The 25,734-nt window shown below is 45.8% G+C and overlaps 1 protein-coding gene and 1 pseudogene across 4 annotated transcripts in view; both read left to right on the top strand.

The window, feature by feature from the left end:
• LOC146010074 (uncharacterized) overlaps positions 1 to 8,455 on the top strand; it is a 45,896-nt pseudogene extending 37,441 nt beyond the window's left edge. Inside the window, exon 6 of the transcript XR_014444720.1 lies at positions 6,108 to 8,455. The product of XR_014444720.1 is annotated as an uncharacterized LOC146010074 (transcript). The remainder of the gene's footprint in view (positions 1 to 6,107) is intronic.
• Positions 1 to 25,734, top strand: part of LOC146010005 (uncharacterized) — a 730,148-nt gene that overhangs the window by 194,503 nt on the left and 509,911 nt on the right. The window lies entirely within an intron of this gene.

Raw genomic sequence — 25,734 nt, 5'->3', positions numbered from 1 at the left:
CGCTATGGGCCCAGGAACCTTACCTGAAATTCTTTCCAGATAGATTGGTACATATAAACTAATCCTCAATTTCTTCCAAAAATGGTGTCCTCTTTTCATATCAATCAAGAAATAATTATGCCATCTTTTTATCCAGAACCAAAGAATTCAGGGGAAGAAAGATTACATACTTTATATATTGTTAGAGCTGTTTCTATTTATTTGAAAAGAGTTGAGCGTTTCAGGAAAACCAAGTCTTTCTTTGTCATTCCGATGGGAGCCAAGAAAGGATTGTCTCCGTCGAAGCAGACCATTTCCAGATGGGTAAAGGAAATTATATCATTTGCATACAAGAAAGTGGGAAGAGACGTTCCGTATGATTAAAACACATTTTACGAGAGCAATGGCTGTGTCCTGGGCAAAAGAGGCCGAGGGTATCAGTCAAGAAGATCTGTGTGGCAGCAACATGGTCTTTGATGCATACATTTACGAAACATTGCGCCCTGGATGTGAATCGGAAACATTTCGGAGAGCGTATTCTGAGCCATGTAATGGCATGAGGTATTGTAGCCCACCTGTTATTATGCTTTGGTATGTCCCAATGTTATGGCTTCCATGAAGTAGGAAGAAGTAAATTGCGGATTCTACTTAAAATGATTCCTTTTCTTCAGAATACTTCATGGCAGCCTATGATTTCCCACCCTCTTCTGTGTTTTTTCCTAGGACCAAGGAAGGAGACAATCTAAGACTGAGGGTAACAGGGTGGAGCATGCTTATATAAGTGGTGAGGGCAGATCCTAGACAAAAAACTTACCTGTCTAGAAGGAGGAGGAGGGGTTAAAACCAATGCTATGGCTGCTATGAAGTATTCAGAAGAAAAGGACTTATCGTAAGTATATTCCGAAGAAAAGGACTTATCGTAAGTATAATTTTCTCTATCGTCCATCCTGGTGACACAGCTAAACATTGGACGTTTAATAGCCGGTCCTTTGGGAGGGTATGCTCGGGTCCGCTCGGTTCCGCAGCACGCAAGACTTCGCCCAAAAGAAGCGCCCTCCAACGCGAACTCATGGAAACTGTAAAATCTGGTAAATGTGTGAACAGAGGACCAGGTGGCAGCCCTGCATAACTGCTCTGCTAAAGCCCCGTGACGCACAGCCTAAGAAGAAGCAACCGATCTTGTGTTATGGGCATTAACTCTAGCTGGAACCAGTCTACTGACCTTTTGTGTAGGCAAAGGCAATCATTGACCTAATCCACCTAGCAATGGTTTGTTTGGAGGCTGGCCACCCTTTCTTATGTACGTCAGAAAACACCAGCAGTGTATCTGTCTTAAGAAAAGGTTTAACTCTGTCCAAATACACGCGCAAGGCGTGAACCACCTCTAACCTTGCCGACCTGTCTTTATTTCTAGCCAGGTTCTAAATCCAGGCCATCAAATTCACCCGAACAAGATCCTAATGAAAGAATGGACATTATCTTAGCAGATTCATACCCAACGGGAGCCGCCATGGTGGCACTATCGATAACCGAAGTATGTCCGAGTACCAAGCCCTCCTGGGCCAATCTGGTGCTATCAGAATGAACTGGATCTTCTGTTTTATTTTTCTTCAGCACTCGAGGCAACATGGGAAATGGAGTAAAGATATAAGCCAGTTGGAAACTCCAAGGCACAGTCATGGCATTCACTGCCCAAGCCAACGGATCCCTGCTTCTGGAGCAAAACCGTGGAACCTGACAATTGTGTCGAGATGCTATTAAATCCAGCCCCCAGCATTCTGTCTACTCCTGAAACACCTCTGGGTGTAAAGACCACTCCCCTTCCTGCAAGTCAGTTCTGCTGAGAAAATCCGCTTCCACATTCCGGATCCCCGGAATGAATATAGCAGACCGAGCCGGATCATGAAGTTTCACCCACTTTAGTATCTGCGACACCTCCCGCATAGCCATCCGGCTGCAAGTGCCGCCCTGATGATTTACATATGCCTCAGCCGTGGTATTGTGTGACTGGATTCTTACCGGTGAATTCTTCAACATGTCCTCTGCTTATTGGAGTGCCCTCAGTATCGCCCTGAGCTCCCAATGCATTTATGGGAAGAGACGACTCTGACACCTGAGGAGTACTTTGAAAGAAACCTATATATGAGGAGTCGTATACAGTTGGTGTAAGCATCCGTGTGAGCACTTATTGTGGTCTATCTGTACGTGTGACTTTTGTGAATAAGTCTAAAGAAAGCGTTATATATGTTTTCACAATCCTGAATGAATGTAAGCTTGATGTAAGCAAGTTTTTAAGTCTGCACTGGGGTGACCCTATAAGATCAATAAAGACAACACCACCTGGAAGGGGAAGACCTATATCCCCCATCTCAGAATATTTTTGATCCGAGACCTACTACGCTATATATGGTTTTCTCTTTTTATTCCTCTCTTTATGATCCACCTTGAGGAACAAAGAACTAAAAAGAAAAAATAACGCAAAGGGCGAACTTTACAAAGAGGGGACTGTTACATTGTTCGGATCCCAGGTGATAAGAGCGCCATTAAAGGGCCATCCATTTTGTGTTTTTGTGTTTCCGTGAGCATTGAGTTGGGCGGCACACCTACACCACCGCTACACCATCCCCAACCACACAGCCGGGAAACAGGGACACAGAGAGCCGGGCGCTGTGCATGGAGAGAACTCTCCCATGTCAAAGCACCAGAACTGCCGTTTCACAGCTCGGCCGCGGACACAGCATGCCAAGATGGCGACTGCACCTTCCTCCCCTGGTGTGTCCGGGACCTCGGCAGAGGCATCCAGATCACCATGGCAGCAACAACAGGCAGACGTTCTGCATACACCGCTGGCAGCCCCATTTTCTTTTGCGCCCAGATAGCCTTATACGGGGGAATGATGGAGGGGACATGGACACTGTGGCATACCAGGACATGGTGCAGGCTATTAAAGCCACTATGGCCCCCATATTCAGGGAACAGGCTGAATCTTTCAAACACAGCTTTGCTGAATTAAAGGGACATATGTCACAGCTTTCCCAGCGGGTCTCCTAGAATGAATCACAGTTGCGGACAGTTTTTCATGAGGTGCAGGATCTCAAGGCCCATAATGATGACCTTCAGAAATCTGTCTACGCACTGACAAACAAGGTCGATGACCTTGAAAATCGGTCAAGAAGGAATAATTTGAGATTGGTGCTGGTTCCGGAGTCACTTAAGGGACCCACGCTAGAACAGTAAAGATAATTTAATAATTAAATCATGCATGATATAGAGGCATATTAAGAATAAAATAATACAAACCTGATGAAAAGACAATTACATATAGTAAAAATAAATATCAGATAAATCTTCCACTTGGGCTATCGTGGCTTCAGTTTGATGCCAACAGATAAATATCAGGCTTATAGTTAACACTTTTTGTATGAAAAAGGTGTAATCCCAGCAGCCTTAGACACTTTCTGTAGAATACGTACAGGTGGCCACTTGTTATTTGAAGATATTCCTGGGCTCCAGATTCCTGGTTCACAGCTTTACTCTGGTTAACACTCCAGACTGCTCATTTCAGGGTCCGCCCACCGGAAGGGTAATCTCCTGTGTATCTATGAAACTGGTACCGAAAAACACCGACCCAACGCATTTATCCATCTATAAAAATCCGTCTATCCGCTTCCTATCCCTGAGGAAGAAGCTGAGATTTTATAGGCGGAGAAACGCGTAAGCCCTATCCATGAGGAAGCCGCTGAGATTTTATAGTCGGAGAAACGCGTTGGAGGTGTTTTTTGGTACCAGTTTCATAGATACAGGGTTTAACTCTTATAGTACCTCCGGCGCCCTCACCCAAACTCGTTGTCCCCCTTCTTTCACAATTTAAAATGAACGCCCATTCCATTAAGTACTTGGGATTAATATTCCCAGCAAATGTCTCTCAATTGTATATATGTAACTATGATCATATAATTGCTAGTGTTGTGAGACAGCTTGAAGCATGGAGATCCCTTCCTCTCGCGTTGCTGGGGAGGGCGGCGGTATTGCAATCTATTGTGTTTCCAAAGATATCATATTGTATGCAAATGATCCTTAAATTTCTATGGTTGGACAAAAAACTCTGTATTTCTAGATTCAAGTTCTATTCTAGAAGGGCAGAGGGGGGCCTGGGAATACTGCATTTAGACGCCTTTACCCAATCAGTTTTTTGACGCTACATTTTAGACTGGATGCAAGGATCTGATCCTTATACCCACAAAGCTTTATAATCTGAATTATTCCCAACATTCTCCACTGCTGCATTGCTACAACCCCCTGAATCCTCCTTGCCTCCTTTGGCTATGCAGGATATCTTATTTACTCACACATACTTAGCGTGGCCATAAACAAAAAATTGGGGCGTAGGCACGGTGTGACGCGCTACTTTACTTTCTGGGGTGACCCCAAATTTTTTCACAGGATCACTTAATGCCACATATCTGACATGGAAGTCTAGGGGGGTCTTGGCCATCAGGGATGTGTTCAACCTGGGGGGGGGAGGGGGGGATTTGTTACCCTTTCAACAATGCATCCCTCTGTTATATTTTATTTCATAGTATTGTTTGTAATACTTTTACAATTTTTATTTTGGAAAATGAGCGTTATGCTGTATTATCACTGACGCTTAATAAAAAAAAAAATTACAAAAAAAAAAGCTGCCCCCCCCCTTGTATAGGGAGGGCTTTAGCTTTGGACAAACGAGCAACAGGAGCGTCCACTATAGGAACCTTTTCACACAACTTAACCTGGTCCTCCAGCATTGAATTTTCTAGGCATAACAACCCTTTTTATCAGGAGTTTTCCGAGCCTCACTGTTCAAATCAGACAAACTGCAATCTGCAGGAAAAGTCACCCCAGACTTGCGCTGCCTTCTGAAAACACCTTCTGACTGAGCTGGATTTACATCAGCCAAATCCAGAGCCTGGCGAACAGCAATAATTAAATCCTCCACTCCAGGGGTAGAGGAATCACTCTCCTCCTTTTGCCCCCACAGATTTCTCCTCAGAAAATTCACCCTCTTCCTCATCGGAATCAGGTCTAAAGGAGGGGTAACAAGGGGCGCTTTGTAGCCTGTGAGTCAGGAACACTCAGAAATTGTTCCACAAAGGAACTCATTTTATGTACACTTTGAGCAGTGTGCTGCATCACCTGCAGTAAGCCAAGTTACCTTAGCTGATTCTTCTAACTCATGGGTCTTCAAACTGTGGCCCTCCAGATGTTGTGGAACTACATGTCCCAGCATGCCCTGACAGTTTTTGCATGCTCTTATAGGAAAGAATGTGGCAATGCATGTTGGAACATGTAGTTTCACAACATCTGGAGGGCCACAGTTTGAAGACCCATGTTCTAACTCCTAGTGACTCCCGTTGGAAAGGGGTCACTTTGGAGCGCCCCGCTGCGCAGGGCTCCTGTAACTGACATGTCCTCCAGTGGAGTGAGCCAGCAAGCCCTGTAAAATGGCGGCACCATAACGGGGAGTCTGTCACCTGAGACCTCCCTCTAGCAGGGAGCCGGTGAAGTGTCCCCCAGGGCCCAGGAGACCTTGCCATGCAAAAAGCAGAGAGGTCTCAGCACTGAGCTGGAGGAAAGCAATGCTTTCTCACCAGCTTACAGGACAGGAAAGTGCCTCTGTCAGCCCCTGCAGCACTAAATACCAGTGTAATGAGCGTTCTAATTAAATCCCACACTGAGGCTGAAACTAGCTAAAAGAAATTAATCAAATAAAAAATCCTAACTAACTGTAATCTGGCTGCTTCACGCAGCCCCATAGCATATGCACCCACTTCTGTGGGCACCTAAATGAAACTGAGGTATTCTGGGATACAGCAGGGGAGGAGCCTGCCTCTTAATGTCATAGCATAGGTGTCTTGGGTCCTCTGGAACTGACTACATCCCATGGTTAGCTGTGTCACCAAAATGGACTATAGAGAAAAAATTATTTACCGGTAAGTAATTTAAAATCCTATTATTTTGCTACACGATATTTAGAACTGGTAGAAAATATTTAGAACGGAATAACTTGTACTCAGTAATAGTATGAAATGGGTGAGGGGAAAGGGGAAGAGCGATATTTCTATATCTGTATGTTACTGTATTTCCAGCAGATGGACACAGAAGCAGGAATACCTCGGAGGGACGTCTTATTCTGTCTCCAGTTTATAAAACAGAAGATAACATCACACAGGATTCTCCAGAAGACGCCTCCATTACCCTAAATATACAGCCAGTGCCTCACAGTGCAGATAAATCACCTGATACCTCTAATCCTGAGGACTGTTCTCCTGGTAACTCAGATACTGCTACACATAGAGCAGCTCATACAGGTGCTGACATATTTACCTGTTCTGAGTGTGATACATGTTTTATAAACCAGTCAGTTTTTATTACACATCAGAGAACTCACACAGGTGAGAAGCCATTTCCATGTTCTGAGTGTGGGAAATGTTTTACTCGGAAATCAGATCTTGTTAAACATGAGAGAATTCACACAGGTGAGAAACCATTTCCATGTTCTAAGTGTGGGAAATGTTTTACTCAGAAATCAGCTCTTGTTATACATGAGAGAATTCACACAGGTGAGAGGCCGTTTCCATGTTCTGAGTGTGATAAAGCCTTTCCTTCAAAATCACAGCTTCTCCTACATGAAAGAAATCACACAGGTGAGAAGCCATTTCCATGTTCTGAGTGTGGGAAATCTTTTACCCACAAATCACATCTTGTCCTCCATGAGAGAACTCACACAGGTGAGAGGCCATTTCCATGTTTTGAGTGTGGGAAATCTTTTACCCACAAATCACATCTTGTCCTCCATGAGAGAACTCACACAGGGGAGAAGCCATTTCCATGTTTTGAGTGTGGGAAATCCTTTACCCAGAAATCATTTCTCATTAATCATGTGAGAACTCACACGGGGGAGAAGCCATTTCCATGTTCTGAGTGTGGTAAAGCCTTTACTACAAAATCACAGCTTCTCCTACATGAGAGAACTCACACGGGGGAGAAGCCATTTCCATGTTCTGAGTGTGGTAAAGCCTTTACTGGAAAATCAGATCTTGTCCTACATGTGAGAAGTCACACAGGTGAGAAGCCATTTCCATGTACAGAATGTGGACAATATTTTACCTCAAAATCACAGCTTGTCCTACATGAGAGAACTCACACAGGTGAGAAGCCATTTCCATGTTCTGAGTGTGGTAAAGCCTTTCCTACAAAATCACAGCTTGTCCGACATGAGAGAACTCACACAGGAGAGAAACCATTTCCCTGTTCTGAGTGTGAGAAAAATTTTGCCCGGAAATCACAGCTTGTCCAACATGAGAGAACTCACACAGGTGAGAAGCCGTTTCCATGTTCTGAGTGTGGGAAATCTTTTAGCCAGAAATCAGTGCTTGTCCGACATAAGAGAACTCACACAGGTGAGAAACCATTTTCATGTTCTGAGTGTGGGAAATCTTTTAGACAGAAATCAGTGCTTGTCACACATGAGAGAACTCACAAAGGTGAGAAGCTGTTTCCATGTTCTGAGTGAGGGAAATGTTTTACCTGGAAATCATACCTTGCTATACATGTGAGAAGTCACACAGGTGAAAAGCCTTTCCATGTTCTGAGTTTGGGAAATGTTTTTTATCAGAACACAGCCTTGTTAGACATCAGAGCACTCACAAAGGTGTGAAACCATAGTCATTTGCGTGTTCTGAGTGTGACTGTTTATGAGCTGCTTTTAAGAGAAAATAAATGTTAATGAGCTGACAGGTGTGAATAATTGTTTCCACTATTTAAATATTCGTGTCTGCATAATGATAAAGAGGCATAAATACAGAGGGCCTGATTCAGAGTTCAATATAAAGCAGTCACAATTGCAGACACTTTATGTTTTGGAATAAATGTCATTATTCACCATTATGCAGAATTTTCTTGGTGATGAAAGTGGTCATCGCTATCGCCATGCGTTTGCACCAGCGTTATCCTTGTGCAAGAGATATGTCAGCAGCTCTGCATGCGCACAACCCTGAATAGCCCCAATTCATCCTACACTCCCACAGTACTCTACACCCACTCAGCAGCAAGAGGAGATCTGTCCGGCTCCTAACAGTATATAGTAGCTCGGAGTTGTGTATACCGACACATTCACAGCTGCTGAGCATCATGGGATCTGTGCAACTCTGAAGCAGGGGCCAGTGTGTACAACAAGGATTGTTAGCAACACTGATGGTATGGAGAGTAATTGGACACACAGGTGTATCTGCCTCCTGGACTGCCTCTCTAGGTTATTGGAGAGCAGTTTCAGGTGTGTCAAGCAGGAGGTGGAGTTTAGCAGACACAATTGATTGGTGGAGGTGTGTCAAATGTTGTAATAAAGACCCTTGTTATTTCATTGCCTTTGTTGACCCTTGAGTACATGAAGGTTTCCATCCCGCAACATGTTGGAATAAAGAACACGTTGTTCAAAGTCTGGAGAGTGCCGCTAGTTTTTTCATGTCAATCTAGAACGGAGTGGTTCGTGGAGGGCACCAGAGTTATTTACTATCTATCTATATATATATATATGCAGGAGGTGGGTACTGTCCTTCGCTGCAACCCCAAGGTAGGTCTGGATTAGAAATTATTCCTTTTCTTGAAGGATCGTTCCTCCCTCTAGAACACAGTCCTGAATGACAGGCGGCCGCCAAAAATTCTCCTAATGGGACGTTGCTGATCCGTCTCAATGTGGGTAAAATGTAAAAAGTGATGAGAATGGCGCTCTATAGTGTAATAGATTAGTGTGTTCACTGTGGTTTAATTAAGGTTCTGTGTACCATATAATGAAGAATAAAGTGCTCATCAAAATACTGTTATCCCCCCTTTGTTGGGCTGGTTACCAGGATCTTCCCGGCTGCTATCCAGATTGGACCTTTTATTTTTGGTCCCCCCAGTGAGTTCACAGTTGTGCTCCAATTTTGTGCAGTGGTGATTGCAAAAAAAGAGGATAACTCCAATTAAATTTAAATGAGTTTTTTTTAATAAGGTGCGTATACATAAAATAGACACATAAAGTGATTAAGGTGTGCGAATGAAGGTTGGGTAGAGGCCTCTCTATGTATTTCGTCTCTTAGGCCTACAAATCCAGGCTGGACTTCATCAGGAAAGCATGCTCAGTGGGAAGCCTACCAGCCCACCCTGCCATCACCTCTGCTCTGATCCGGCGTTAGTACGCTGGAGCTCGGAGCTTCCCTGACGCCGTTTGTGTCCCAGCCGCTGCCGGTGTCACATTGAGCAGTGACGTCGGCAACAGGCTGGGGGATGTTCGCTGCGGCTCGGGAGGACTCGGGTGCCCGAGCCGCCCGTACATCCCCGCGCCTGCCGCCGACGTCACTGCTACCAAAAGCAATCATGGGGGCAGGCGGAAGCAGCGGGGGGGGGGGGAGCAGCATTAGAAGAGCTCCGGTGTGTGATCGCCAGAGCACAGGTGATGGGGGGTTTGGGTAGTGATTGGGGAGGGGGGCTCTAGAGGTGCTGCGCCAGTGTTGCACACCTGGACACCACTGGCGTGCACCTATTTGTGGTATGCCCGGAAATTTTCCAGGCATACCACTCAAGGGGTTAAACCACAGTGAGCACACTAATCTATTACACTATACATTCTCATCACTTTATATATATATGTATAGTCCGTGGTTTCCTCCAAAAGTCAGTGTGGGATGTGGAACACTCGCCAATATAACAAATAGAAAACTTGTTATAAAACTTTATGAAGTTTTTATTCCAGCCAAGTCTTATATTATTTGGAGACAATTATTGGTTCTTATGTAGTAGCCAGGTGCCCAATTAACATACGTACGCTTGCGCAAGGAAATCACATTGCATGTCCCGTTTTAGTGCCATGCGACGTGATCTCAGTTTATATGGAATATGGGTGGATGCTTGTCTGTTAAGGTGCTCATACACGTACCAATTACCCAGTACTTTTTGTGCTAAATCGCATCGCGTCTCATTGCATGCGATCAAAAGACAGTACAAAAAGCACGTGCAGCACATACTTTTTGTACTGTGCGATGAGATGCCGCGGGAGCGCGCATCTCATCGCATAGGATTGCACCGGGAAAATCGATGCGTGTATGGGCACCTTTACCGTAGCTATGCTTTCAGAATAAGCTTAAGCTACGGAAATAGCCTAGTCAGAACTTGCGTAAGTGTTCCCGATCACTGTCAGAATCATTCTGAGGTGATTGGCTGACAGTGATGGCTGCTTCAGTGAGTGCTCAGAACGTGACAGTCATGGTAGGTGAACAACTCACCATGTTCACATTGCCTAATTCTGAGGAGGAGGCTGTGATGTTTTTTCAGCAACACCAGTTGCTGCCCGTCAGTCAGAATTGCGTGAACGGCCATCCAATGCGGATGTCCATGAAGGAAAGCACGTGGCGCTGCCACATAAAGTCATGCAGGAAAAAGGTCGGTCTTCGAGCGGACCACTGGTTCCCGGGGTTCCGGTTAGCCTTCATGACCCTGGTCCAGTTCATATACTCGTGGGCAGAGGAGATGACCAGTGTGCTGTACTGCGAAAGGAAACTGCACCTGTCCATAAAAACAACTGTGCAGTACAACAGTTTAATGAGGGAGGCATGTGCCATGGATTTGCTGTCCCAGCCGCAGAGGAAAATTGGCGGTCCTGGCATGGTGGTAGAGGTTGACGAAAACCTCTTTGTCAAGAGAAAAACATGTGGGGAGGATGCTGCCTCAGCAATGGTTTTTCCACAGGATCTGCAGGGAGACAGGTGCCTGCTTTATAACTACAGAGGAACAGAGAGACGCCAGTACGCTGATGGCTGATCAACTTACATGTCGCTCCCGGATCTGCAATATACTCTGATTGCTGGAGGTCATACAATACAGACCAACTACAGCAGGCAGGTTATGAGCATAACAACTCTGGTTCAGAAAGAACAAACCAATCGGGCGCAATCAGTGACCACACCCCCTTTTGGGGAAAAAAAGGGGAGGGGGGGGTGGAAAATAAAAAACTGGAAAATTACACAAAGATTATTGAATCAATTCGATAAATATGGATGTAAATATGGTTGGCTGCTCCCAAGTACAAATAGGTATATTTGTAAAAGGACAATATGTAGAGAGACAAGATATAAGCGATAATTCGCATATATCTAGAGAGCGCCACAGCTGGATGAATTCAATACAAATTTATTAATATAAAAATAACACACAATAAAATTGTACAGACAATATAAGCTCATAAAAATACAAAAAAGTAAAAAGAATTGATATATTCGCACACACTCCTATTGACGATTTCAAGGGCTGTAATAGACAGCTAATTGTCCTTTAAATTGATCCTTAAATGGATTTGGGGAAATATAAATGTCAGTGGCTTACTCAGAGTATTTATCAATGATTAACCGACCTCAGATCCTTTGAAATTTGAACAGCCGAGAGAAAGGTTATGAGCATGAAGGGTGAATCATTGATATCACTTTGTTGACCAAGACTCAGGGGTCCACACCCAAAACATTGAGCGGCTTTGGGGGGCCTGCAAATGGAGGAACAAATGCCACAGAGGAACCTCCCGGCAACATTTGGAGTCATACCTCCAAGAATTCATGTGGAGGAAGAGTTTGGGTGCTGGAAATCCCTTTGGCCGTATTCTGTACGCTCTAACACTTGCTTCTTTCTTCTTTCATTATCATTGTTAATTATCTTCATTACTGTTTGTATATGTAATTAATTATTGCCTTTTATTGATTAATCATTACTAAGTAAATTTACAGTTTACCGTTAACACTTGTCCTCAATACTGTGTCAGATGTATGGTATGGCTGGTGTGAATATGTTCCTAAAAACCCCCCACTATCCACGCCAGCCAGAAGCATGGTGAGCAGCGGCGGAACGCTTCCTCCGAACCTTTTCATACCCCCACTATCCATGTCGGTGTGGAGTTGATTTTATATAGTGTGACGAGCGCAGCGAGGGGACGTGGATGACTTTATATGTACTCCACATCCCCTCACAGGGCTCGCTGCGCTCGCCATGCTTTGGGCTCGGTGGCTCTTTTGTCCACAGGTTTGTCATCATATCCAGGGGTCTTTGCTGTGCAATTTGGAAACCATCTGTTCACTTCTGCACATGGCTTCAAATACATGTTTTATAACCACAGTTGATAACTTATTGCTGGTATATGCAGCATATTTCAAACAAACACCAGAGGACTGCGTGCGAGAGACTGATCACATAGGTACTAAATCTGTCCAGGGGGAATCGTGTATTGTCCTTAATACTATGTGCAGCGATTTTTAACCATATAACAATATTTTATTATTTATGAGTGTGAGATATGACATTTTTGTAGTAGAATGGCTGCGCATGGGGTTCGCATAATTATTCCACTTGGTTCCTATACTCTATTTAGATAATTCTGCGAACCAAAATAGTGGCCATACTATAATGTGGTGTACATGCAACTCGACTTCTACAGTCCACCCTTTGACAGTAAAAATAAAACTACTTTCAAAAATACATGTACTGTATAGAGCGCTTATCAAGGCTGGTGTATCAATAAGAGCAGCTTTAAGAGGGACTAGTCAGATCCTTTATTATAGATAGCAAAAAAAAAGGGAAGATGCAGTGCTCGATTTAATGATGGTGAAAATTATAACAATAAAAATGTGTGTGTGTATATATATATATATATATATATATATATATATATAATTAAATAACAAACATAATTCATATATGGATAACATAAATTATGAAAAAACAATGACCTAAAAATAATATAAAAACAAAGATACTGGGACCTAAGTGAATGATGCTCTGGACCAACAAATTCCCAAGATGGAGTCCAATTGTAATCCACATAAACCACTGTGTTGTGAAATCGCTGGAGGTGTCCCAATTCAATAGTGGACTTTGTAATAGCGGGGTGATCCTCTCTAAACTGCGTCCAGGCTTGGAAATAAGTTAAATTGACGGCTGGAGGTGTCCCAGTCCAATGGAGGACTTGTGAATGGGGGGGATCCTCTCTAAAGTGCGTCTGTGCTTCAAAGTGGCAATGTGCTCCAATGGGAAGAAGAGGCAATACCAGGGTCCAGATGAGTGGGCAGGTGAAATATAGCAAGTTGGATTAGGTTCCAGATCAAACACCAATGCGTTTCGCTGTCTCTTAGGGGACAGCTTTTTCAAGGTGACTGAGTTTTCTGTGTACGCACCAAATCATTTGATGGTTGGTAATCGTCGAAAGATTTGGTCCTCCCACCAAAGGCTGCAAATGTATTTTCTTTTGCAAAACATCCATTTGCAGCCGTGCGGGGAACATGTCGAGCGGCATTTAAATCACACGCAGCGTTTAAACCAGAATAAGGTCCTATATGTACTGATAATGTATGTAGGCAGTAAGTTACTTAGATGTTCCAATTGTTTCCATTAATTCTGATGGGTTCCTTCCTTCTGAGCCTTAATACATTCTTAATTATTTGTGTCACATCTAGGTGATACTATAAATACATCATTATATCTATATTATGTCTTTTTTTTTTCATTTAAGAATAAGCAGCTGGAATTACAGTATTGGGCACATACGGATTTAACAGAACACTAACACTTTATAAAATTAACTCCACGCCCACGTGGATAATGGGGTATGAACCATTATGTATTCGCACAGCTCCAACTCCGTAATTTACGTAAATTACGTAGTTAGCATAGTGGTGTTTTGGTATTCTCAATACACCACTACGCAAACTACGTAACGGGTGCCCTGCTAATACATAAGTACCGGATACAAAATTCCCCCCACACAATACCAAATATTTGGTAATCAGCCACCCAGCCTGCTACATATAAAGTTTTACTGTACAAGTACTAAATATCTAAAAAGGCAGGAAGTAAAGATGAAACAAATAAAAAATAAAACACAGGCTATGTAAAAGGCAACCAAAACATACAAACACATCAATCTGGCCAAACTTCAGCTGGTCGCATAGCTAAAATAGTCATAAGGTGCCCACACACTAGAAAGATCTGCGATCGTAAAGGCCCCCATACACTACGCAATTTGGCCCCGATTTCACCCGATTCTGGAGGATTGGGCCGAGAAATCAGGTGAAACTGGGCAAATTGCGTAGGGTATGTCATCTGATCCGATGCGCGGTCCCGTGCGCATCGGATCAGATCCGAATGTCGGACGGTCTGCACATAAGATAAATCATGTGCAGCCATCTGGGGGAGTGGCAGGAGCAGGCTGGGAGTGGGGACTGGTCCGGGGAAGCGGCTCGAGATCCACCTGCAGGCAGGGAGTGGGGACCGCAGCGCAGCCTGCTCCTGCCACTCCCCGGATCGGTCCCCACTCCCTGCCGCTGCCACTCCCCCCCCTCGGACCGGTCCCAGCTCCCCTGCAGCTCCCCGGATTTATACATGTGATAAATCGCATCAGATTTATCACATGTAAAAAATGGCACATCAAGTGCCAAATCTTCTCAAGCTCCCCCGGGGAGCTGCCGGGGAAGCTCAGGGGAAATCAGGGCTGACTTGTCCTTAGGACAAGTCGCCCTAGTGTATGGGGGCCTTAAGATGTGCGCATAAATTAGCCTTATAATCTTTTGTCCGTCCTGGACAAAAGATTTCAGTCCAGCGCACATCTTTACCAAAGATTTTTCTTAAGATCCCGTGTGCGTTCCTATGGATCTTTTGTTAAATCTTCTGGTCTTTCGTGCAGCACGTAAGATCAGAAGATTTAGCGAAAGATCCACGGGAGCACGCGTCGGACCGAAATCGGGTGATTTTCGACCGATTATCGGAAAACATCGGACGATATATCGAAAAGGACAAGAAAAAACGGAGCCGTAAGATCAGCAATTGCGCATTCTCCCAGGGACAGAACCACACCATGAAAAATGTAGAACTGATCCCTGGAGGCACCAAAACAGAAGCAGGCCATTTACACATTAAAGGATTTTTGGGTCAGTAGTAGATCCACTGTAATCTGGATAGGTCTGAAACTGGTTCTGTTGTAGGAGGTCTGTAAATAGTATACAAAGCACTTAGGGGTACAGGCTGCATAATAACAATCGTAGTGGAAATCACAACAGGAGCAGGCCGTGTGTGCATTGAGAGGATTTCAGGCTCAGGAGTATAATCATCCTTTACACTGGATAGTTCCCTTGATAGCTTTATTGCAGGAGACCCGGAAACATCATCCAAGGCACTTGGGAAAACAGGCAGCAGAGTATCACATTGTCAGGCCCTTATTTTGATCGGCACGGTACGGCCCGCGTGCGGCCGTACCGCCGATGTTTTTTGTCTGCACATGCGCAGAGGTCATTCTGCGCATGTGCAGCCCCCTTCGCCGCAGACGGATTTCGTCCGCCGCAAAGGGGGCGTATAGGGGCGTGAGGGGCTTCAGCCCCTCATTTCCCTATGTGTACGCCCCGCGTTTCATGGGCGTTCCCATGCAAACGCGGGGCGTATGCATGGTAATGAGGGCATGACGCCCTCATTACCATGACATGGGGGCGGAAAGCTGACGTCGCCGGATGTCAGCTTTCAGCCCCCTTACAAGCTCCCACACGGACGATTGTCCGTGTGGTCTGAGCTTGCGGGAGCTGCCGCGGCGTGCGGGCCTGCCTTCGATGGTCGTCGACCATCGAAGGCAGGGGGCAGCTCCCACCATGGTGGAGGCGTAGCCTCCACCATTTTTGTGCGGATCGCCAGCCGTCCGTGTATGGACGGCCGTGGCGATCCGTCCGGTGGGCGGCCCTTGGTTTGTGCGGTCGGAGCCCCGTGTGCGGCTCTGACCGCACCAACCAGAATAAGGGCCTTAGTGAGAAGTCTCACAGCAATAGCCTGGATAATCTGCTGTGAGGAGTAAGTCATCTGTCGTGTGTTCAGCCCAGCAATGCACAATGACAGCACCATAGGAAGGATATGAACACAAACTGGTGATTGCAGATATTTCACCAGAAAGTAGGAGGAGAGGCAAGGAGATGAAAGAGCAGGCAGCCAGTATTCAGGAGAAGGCCCTCGAGCTCTAGACCAGAACGATCCAGTAGGTTGCAGCTACCACCAAAAGTCTGAGCGGGAAGGATCCTCTGCAGCGAGATGGCGGCGGCTAGTTACCAATGTACTGATAACACCATTCCAAAGCAAAGTTACCCGAGGGCAGGACCAAGTCAAGTGCCAGTGACTTACCCCTAACCATAGTGATATGGGATTTGTCCCAGTTAGTCCAGAATAATGACCAAATGTATTAATGCTCTCAAGGACCTTGGGCGTAGACCAAGCATAGTCTCTTGTGCCCATTCACAGCCCTTGACTTTCAGTACTACCAATCTAAAACAACTATACAGACAAAAATCAGGCGCAGACCAAAAATCAAGTTAATAATCTGAAGGTTGTAGGATAAGGTGGCAACTGGTATGCTGCTCCCAGCAAAGACTAACGGCAAAAAATACACAAATTAATGAGAGCGCATATGAACCAGTAAAGAATTACACATTTATTAAAAACAACAATAGCATTAGACACTTAAATAATATACGGTATATTAAAATGGGCAATATTCCCTTGTGATATGTAAAGTCCTAATGAACAGAGTCCTCGGACTAACTAGATCTCCAATGAAGTTCCATTGATTAGGGAATAAACATTAAGTTCCAGATAAAGTTATCTCACCACTCGCGGCAGTAGCGCATGAATGCCCTTGTAGTTCCACACCGAATCCGGAGCTTACCGGGTCAGAGGTTCAGCGGCTGGGTTGGATGGGCTCCAAAGGGGGGACGGTTTCCTCAGAAGGTCTGTGAGCTAGTGTCTTCCGTGGGTTTAAAAAGCAACCTTATCCAATGGAAATGTGGTGTTCATGCATTGCACCTGTGGCTCAATTAGCATTTAATTACGTATACATGTGAAATTGATCTGTTTATATCTATTATTTTTTCAATAGCAATTCTACTCACACTTTCACATTTTAACTCGAGTATATCATTAGTCTATACCAAGATTTCAAGCTAATTCATTCATTTTTTATATACTGTTCGGTACATATCATTTCTAAAGACCGGCATCGCTGAGCATGGTTTATTTAATTATATTGTAGTGGTGTATCACCACTCTAAAATAAATCAATTTGGATGTGGCTCTCCGGTGGCTCAGCAACAGAGAACTCAACTTAAAAAGACATATATCTAGGTCCACGGTTCAAGTACAGAATCGTACACCAATAGGTAAATAATTATTTTCTTTCTCAAAAAGATGTATTTATTACCTTGTACCAGTTATTTTATTTATTTATTTACCTGCACACATATTGATATTAGTAAAAACTTTCGATCAACTGCATCTGGCAAAATTTATGAAATTAAAAACCACATTAATTGTGCTTCCACCTACGTGATCTATCTGATCACCTGTATATGTGGAGCCCAATATGTGGGACGTACCATCCGCACCCTTAATACCAGGTTCTTAGAACATAGGAGGAATGTCCTCAAGGGGGTTCTCAACCATTCTCTATCACGACATGTCAAGTTAGAACATGCTAAAAATCCAAGAGTCTTGAAGATGGAGAAACGCGTCAAGGAGCTGAGCACTCATCATTTTGGGCCATCCAGATTTCCTTTTCTCACCTTACCACACCTGCAGGATCAAACCATATTGCTACTTAATCCCTTACAAACGGAGGACCTGAGCGGCGGGCTGTGACACCCAGCACCTGTCAGATCTACGGTGCTGAGGGCTTTCAAGCTGCAGGCGGTAACCATATCCTCCTGACACAGCGACCCCAACATCTATCGCAGTGTCCGAGGACCGCAGATTGCAGATCCCCCCTTGGAGCCTATCCAACCCGGCAGCCGAACTTTCTGACCTGAAGTTAACATCTGTGATTCTGAGAGCTCCCAAGCTGCAGGCGGCCACTATCCCCTCCCGACACAGCAACCTCAACATCGATTACAGTGTCCGAGGACCGCAAGTTGCAGACCCCCCCCCTTTGGAGCCCATCCAACCCAGCCGCTGAACCTCTGACCCGGTAAGCTCCGGATTCGGTGTGGAACTACAAGGGCATTCATGCGCTACTGCCGCGAGTGGTGAGATAACTTTATCTGGAACTTAATGTTTATTCCCTAATCAATGGAACTTCATTGGAGATCTAGTTAGTCCGAGGAGTCTGTTCATTAGGACTTTACATATCACAAGGGAATATTGCCCATTTTAATATACCGTATATTATTTAAGTGTCTAATGCTATTGTTGTTTTTAATAAATGTGTAATTCTTTACTGGTTGTTAGGATCTCCTGTGCCACGCTGTCTGGCGAGACACCACGTGACACTGGCTGGAAGGAGATAGAGACAGGACCAGGGCAGCCTCGCCAACCTGACTCCGTTGTACCCAGATGGAGTTGACGTGTGTGTGCGGGGTGCTAGGCTTCACCAATAATAGCCGCGTTCGTGGGAGCCCGTTAGTCAGGCTCCCACCTCGATGCCACCTGGTCTTATGTTAGGACAACACACACGCCAAGGCCAGTGATGAACAAGGGGAAACCTATCTACAAACAAAGAGGCGAGAACCACCCTGCCCTGCGGAGAGGGGTGCCAGTGGATAGCACTCTAAACAGGAACCCGCTGTGCTAATGCTTAACAGGTGTAACCATACACAGTATGCTGACACACTAAGAACTGCTGACAGGTGTAACAATACACGATATGCTGACACACTAAGAACCGCTGACAGGTGTAACAATACACTATACGCTGACACAATAAGCAAATGATAGTACGGAGACAAAGAGGGGGAATCTTCCCAACTTATCTGGAACCGAGGGATATCAATATCTGGAGAAGGAATCCCACAAAGACCAACAGGAGCTGCAGGGACCGGGAGATGGATAAAGGACGACACACGGACACCGGGAGGACAGGAGACTGGATGGAGGACACAGCTGGGAATCAATGACAGGATGCAGGATGACTGGACACAGGAACCAGGAGCAGTGGGTAAGCAGGAACCAGGAACACTTGAGACCCTGAGGTACAAGCTATAACCGGCATGGGACTGAACAACCAGAGGGTTTATATAGAGAGCACAATGTGGTGCTGATTACACACAGCCTGAAGGTGTGCACTGCAGGCTAGGAGCCTAATCAAGACACCTGAGTCCAGAACACACAGTACTGAAAGTAACCTGCAATGGCCCAGGCTGACCACTGGATGTCACTAGCGAGTACACACACACACAGGCCGAGATAAACCCAGGGAGAACACACAGAAAATGTGAATGGTACATAACACCGATCCGCTGGAAGCGGATCGTAACACTGGTTCATATGCGCTCTCATTAATTTGTGTACTTTCAGTACTAGCCTGTATTAGGCAGGCCAGGGGTTTCATGGCAAGAGGGAACACGGTAGGAGAAAGTGGAAAAGATAGAGAAATGTAGCCATTCACTGATACCCTTGCAACTGGGGTAAAGTAACCAAATAAATTGAATTTAATTTGGACCTATGCAAAATATGTTCATTGTTTTCCCCATGGTCGGGATGTATGATTTGGGTTATGACCTGATTGAATCTGGTAGATAAACCTTTGACCACGATTTTACTGTCTGTGGGAAGAAGTGATATATAGAGTGATACGAGTCAGGGTTTCTAGGGTCCTTTTCAGGCAAAGGTAAGACATGATGAATGCTTCCACCATTGCACAGGGCAGATTATATTTGGTTATAACTGTTATGCAAAAGTGGAAATTGCACCAAAACTGAGCGGAAGTTCACCTTATGAATGTATGGCCATTCTACCCATTGTATTTCCTGTGGGATACAAAGAATGTATAGAGGCATCTAGAGTGCAGTGTGCCCACCAAACAGTCTTTCCAAAACTTCTAAACAGAAAACCATGCCGATTTAGAAGTATCTAAATACTGTATCTGCCAATTAGTTTGATTTTAAGATAGAAATCCTCTTACTCTGGGTTCCTCAGTGGTGGTGTCAAACTCATGGTCCTCCAGCTGTTGTGCAACTACAGGTCCCAGCATGCCCTGCCACAGGTTTTATATAATGGATTGCTAAAACTGTGGCAGGGCATGCTGGGACATGTAGTTCCACAACAGCTGGAGGGCCATGAGTTTGACACCACCGCTCTTCATACCGTGTTTCCCCGATAATAAGACACTGTCTTATTTTTTTTTTTCACCCAAAAAAGACCATAGGTCTGATTTTCGGGGGAGGGCTTATTTTAATAGACCTTGACAGGTCCATTAAAACATGCCCCACTGTGCCTTTAAAAAAATGCCCCACTGCGCCTTTATAAAAATGCCCCAGTCCACAATTACCAGTCATCCATTGTACCTGTTTGTGTAATGGATAAAGGACCTGCCGGCGCTGTGTGTGCTGAGCAGCGTTGAGCTGAGAGGTGATGTGCGCGGCGTGACGTCACGCCGCGCCTACCGCAATGCATCCCTGGGAACGGAAGCTGCGGTGTTGCAGGCGTGAGAGGAGGTGAGCGGAGGGCAGCGGGGGTCAGCGGGGCTGAGCGGGGCCTACCGTACACCTACGGTACAAAATACCGGTACCAAAAAATAAATGGGAAATTTGATAGGGCTTAATTTCGGGGGAGGGCTTATTTTGGACCAGCGTCCAAAATCTGGGGTAGGGCTTATTATCGGGGTAGGTCTAATTATCGGGGAAACACGGTACCAACACACTTGGACTTCCCCACTACTGGTGGACACTTAAAGGTTGACTATTCGTGTGCTTACATCATTGCACTGAGCAGACATTAATATGAATTTTTCTTAATTTTTTAAACTTTTTATTTTTCTCCCCTCTCATTAATTGTCATTTATGATCATTTTAATCTATTGCATGCATTGTTTATTGATGTTCTATATATCTATTCAATGCTATCAATTTTAACAGAAAGTCAATATATCTTGAATATATATCTATCGCAGTTTTACCCTTCCTGAACCTTTTTTTCAGCAGCTCCCTGTGGCCCCTGACGCCCTTGAGAAAAGAAATTACCAGGTAAGACATAAATATCTTTTTATTCATTGGGACACGTCAGGGGCCACAGGCTTTGCATCGGGACGTCCTAAAGCAGCCACATAAGGGTGGGGACGTGCCTGTGCTGCAGAAAACACACTCTTGCAAACCTGTCAAAAGCATAAGAAAGTATCGGCGGATGACCAAGTCACCACCCTGCAAATTTGCTCAGCTGTTGCACAGCCCCTAACAGCCCAAGATGCCCCCACAGACCTAGTGTAATGTGCCCATACACCCGCCGGATCCGGGAGGGAGGCGCCCAAGTAAGCCTGCCTGATGACAGAGCAAATCCAGCGGGCAATAGTCTGATTAAAGGCAAGCCACCCTCTCTTCTGAAATGCAAAAAGTACAGAGAGAGTATGACTTGCGGAATGTCCTAGTGCGGCACACAAAGATGCGCAATGCCCAGACAATATCCCAGCAGGGCCGTTCAAGAGAAGCATCCAACTGTCTAAAGGCTGCCCTGGTTGACATGAACGCTGGAACCACCTTTGGTAGGTGAGTAGGGATGGTATGAAGAAGTGCTCGGTCAGAATGGAAGACCATGAATGGGGACTTACAGGACAGAGCTGACAGGTCAGACTCATCTGGCCAAAGCTATCTCTAACAAGAAAACAGTCTTCCAGGTGAGCCAACACAGGTCCACAGACCACAAGGGCTCAAAAAGGTGGGCCCTGAAAAGCAGACAGGACTAGGGAGAGGACCCATGGGGCAACCAGGGAACAAAGGGAGGCTGGATATCCAAGATACCTTGCAGGAATGTGCACACATCTGGCAATAATCCCCAACCGTCGACGGAACAAGATGGACAAGGCCGAAATTTGAACCTTCAAGGAAGATAGGTGCAACCCAGCCTCCAGGCCCTTCTGCAAGAATGACAGAACCCGAGCCAGGAGGTAAATCCTGGGATTGAAGCGGCGAGTCTGACACCAGTTAAAGTAAGCCCTCCAAATTCGATCATAAGCCCCCACTGATGAAAGTTTCCTTGCCTTGAGCATGGTGGAGACCACCCGAGCCAGGAGGTAAATCCTGGGATTGAAGCGGCGAGTCTGACACCAGTTAAAGTAAGCCCTCCAAATTCGATCATAAGCCCCCACTGATGAAAGTTTCCTTGCCTTGAGCATGGTGGAGACCACTCTTGAGTTAAAGCCCCTAGCTCTTAACAGGGAAGTCTCAACCGCCACCCCATCAAAGTAAGATGCCTCAAATCTGGGTGTAGACACGGACCCTGAGAGAGCAGGTCTGGAATAGGGGTAGATGAATCGGAGGGGACACTGACGGGGCCTGCAGATCCGAGAACCAGATCTGTCTGAGCCAATGTGGAGCCACCAGAATCAAGGTGCCGACATCCACCTCCAGCTTGCGGATCACTCGCAGGAGGAGTGAAATCAGCTAAAATGCGTAAATCGTTGTGAACGGTCAAAGGGCAGATAGAGCGTCCACTAGGCAAGCCCCTGGGTTGTGAGACCTGGATCCATACAGGGGTATTTTGTGGTTGTGGTGAGAGACCATCAAGTCCGACTCGGGTAGGACCCACTGTCACACCAGCATCTGTAACACCTCCGGATAGAGGGCCCATTCGCTGGCATCCAGGGTCTGATGGCTGAGGAAGTCCACTTCCCAATTCTGGACTCCCGTGATAAAGATTACTGAGAGAGCAGGGATCTTCTTCTCCGCCCATTGAAAGATGCGGGATGCTTCCACCATGGCGGCCCAACTGCGAGGGCTGCCCTGGTGTCTGATATAAGTCACCGTCATTGAATTGTCCGATTGGACTTGCACCAGGCGACCCCTCATCCAAGGTTCCACCAGGCAGAGGGCCCGAAAGACTGCCCTCAGTTTGAGTATGTTGATAGACAGCTGGGCCTCCACAGCAGTCCAGAGGCCCTGGAACGACCTCTGACAAATACCCCCCCCAACCACGGAGGCTGGCATCCGTGGTGAGAAGTGTCCACTGGTGGATCCAGAAAGGTCTTCTCCCACAGTGAGGTTCTGGTCCAAGAGCCACCAGAAAAGAGAGATGTACCATTGGAGACAAAGCTAATGTCGTGGTAGGATCCTAACCACTTAGAAAGAATCTCCAGCGGGCAGGAGTGGAACTGAGCATATTCTGCCATGTCGAAGGTTGATACCATCAAACCCAGGACCCCCATGCAGGCATGCACAGACATCTGCTGGGGAGAGAGGAGATGCCAGATTCGGGACTGCAGAGCCAGATGGCGTAGCTCCGGAAGGTACAGTAGATCCTCTGATGAACTGTATCTAACCTGGTTCCCAGATCAAACATAGACTGAGCCGGAAGTAGGGAAGCCTTGGGCCAATTAATGACCCAGCCATGATGCTCCAGGAGCTGCACCACTATGGTCAGGTGGTACTGGAGAACATCTACAGATTGCGCCAGAAGTAACAGGTCATCCAGATAAAGGAGTATTCGGAAATCCTGGTTGCGCAGACTGCTGCCCATCACGGCCATGACTTTTGTTAACACGCAAGGAGCAGCAAACAGGCCAAAGCGCAGAGCCCGGTACTGAAAATGACGGTCCTGGAGGCCAAACCGCAGAAACCACTGATGTTCTGGCCAGATGGGGATATGCAGATAAGCTGAGGGCTAAGACTATGGAGTGCAAGGTTTCCATCCTGAATTTTTGGGACTCAAACAAACCTGTTGAGCCTGGGTCATAAGGATCTGTTGGGAATTTTGTCAAGAAAAAGGCCGGCATAGAAAACGGAACCCCTTTGAGGGGTAACATGACTTCTGACAGGTGAAGCTTTTGAATGGACTATTCCAAAATCCTGCACTAGAGGAGGCCTGTCCCAAGCCCTGAAAGCAAAAGGACTGGAAGGGAACCCGGGCTATAGGGTAGAGGCAGAGGGCAGGAAAGCAGCCTTAGAAGCTGCTACCATAGCTAACAGTTTATCCAGCTCGTCCAAATAAGAGGGAACCCTCGAAGGGTAGAACTTCTAAAGTTCTTTAGAGTCTTGGTCCACCATCCAAGAGCGCAGCCATAGGGATCTGTTTGCAGTCACAGCCAAAGCTGACATTCTGGAGGTGAGAGTGGCAAAATTCAGAGCTGTCTCTCCCAGATAAAGTGCAGCCTAATGCACCAAATCAATAGTAGGTGGCAAGGTTTCTGCAGGCACCCCCTTCTGCCGCGAGGGTAGTTGTCGACTCAACAAAAGCCTTAGCCACCCAGGCAGATGCTAGGGCATGCCGATCCCCTGCACCGGAACTGGTGTAAATGAGCTTTAGGAAGTTCTCCAACTTCTGATCAGCTGGGTTCATAAGAGATGCAGTAGAAATGGGCAGCGTACAGGATTTTACTAACTTTACCACATGTTCGTCTACTTTAGGGACCATTTCCCAGGGGAATCTGTCCTCCTGGTGGAGGGGGTAGAGAGGAAAGTACAGATTCTTACCTGTTAATATGCTTTACTCTACTCCACCATAGCAGCCACAAATGGTTTAAGTTCCGCAGGGAAGTATTCTGGAAAGGAAACATAAAGAACACCTGACCCTATATAAGCTCCTCCCTCCTGGGTCTCAGTGTCTTTATTTTCCTTTCTAGCTTAATAATACACATGTATCTCCAACAAGCAGTAGGGCACGCAGGGGAGGTTTCTGAGTACCCAGAACCCTCCCCTTGGCTGAAAGCTGAGGGTCTACCTTTTCCAAGGGTACAAAATTTTTAAAAATCCGCCCTTGGGAACCGGAGATATCTGACTGCAAAGCAGTGGTCCCCATCCAAGCATAATAATTGCTCTTCCCAGTCAGATATTTCAGGTTCTGTCTGACTTAGAGTTTTTCTGAGGGTATATTCCAAAAGCTGGACTCTCCCACCTTTGATGGACACTAGTAGCTTGTCTCTACTATTCCCAGAACCAGAGATATCAGCCTTCCAGCAGCTGGTTACTGCTCCAGCTCCACACACCTGGTATGTAGTTTTATATACTCGTTGGCGGATTGCTCTGCCTCCTGACCTCTGATCTCCTAGTCCCCAATACGATTTGGTAGTTGGGATTTTCTAGTTTTTAATTCCATTAAATTCTAAGTAATCTATTTCCGGGAACTGGAGATATCTGCAGTCACGAAAGCTGTCCTCCCACCAGAAAATTATGGATAATAAGCCCACTCCACTATACAACCCTCCTCTGCATATTAAACATCCTCTACCACCATGGAAGTTATGTATCAGGAGCTCTTCATTCAGCCCAATGCCCCCTTCTCCCACTTTATCGCCCACCATCTGTGCAGTAAAGGGGTAATTAGTGGAAATTACTGATCCAGGCCCTATATGCTGAGCAGTTGCTATAATACCCCCTACCACTCGCCCCCTGGACATCAAAGCTTCCCCCACCCCTACCGCTGGAGGATCGGTAGGGGCCCCAATACATTGCTATGACCAAGGGTCTACACTGCTGTTGACACCCCTGTATGTATTTATATGTATATATATATATATAATTATTATTATTAATATACATTTGGTCTAGCATATACTGGGTCACCTAAGTGTCCATCTCTGTGCTTTGCTCCGCCCCCTTGGAAACCCCCTTCTGAAAATCCTGCGTTTGCCCCTGACAAGGGAGGGAAAAATGCTGCCATGGTGGAGTAGAGGAAAGCATATTAACAGCTAGGAATCTGTACTACCTCCCCATGGCAGCCACAAATGGGTTATGCCCCAGCAGTATAATTTTTTTTGGGTGGTGC

Source organism: Crinia signifera, chromosome 6 (assembly GCF_055691185.1).
Source record: "Crinia signifera chromosome 6, ASM5569118v1, whole genome shotgun sequence".
Taxonomy (NCBI): Eukaryota; Metazoa; Chordata; class Amphibia; order Anura; family Myobatrachidae; genus Crinia; species Crinia signifera.
The sequence above is the reverse complement of the archived record's forward strand: the minus strand, read 5'-3'. Positions and strand labels throughout refer to the sequence as shown.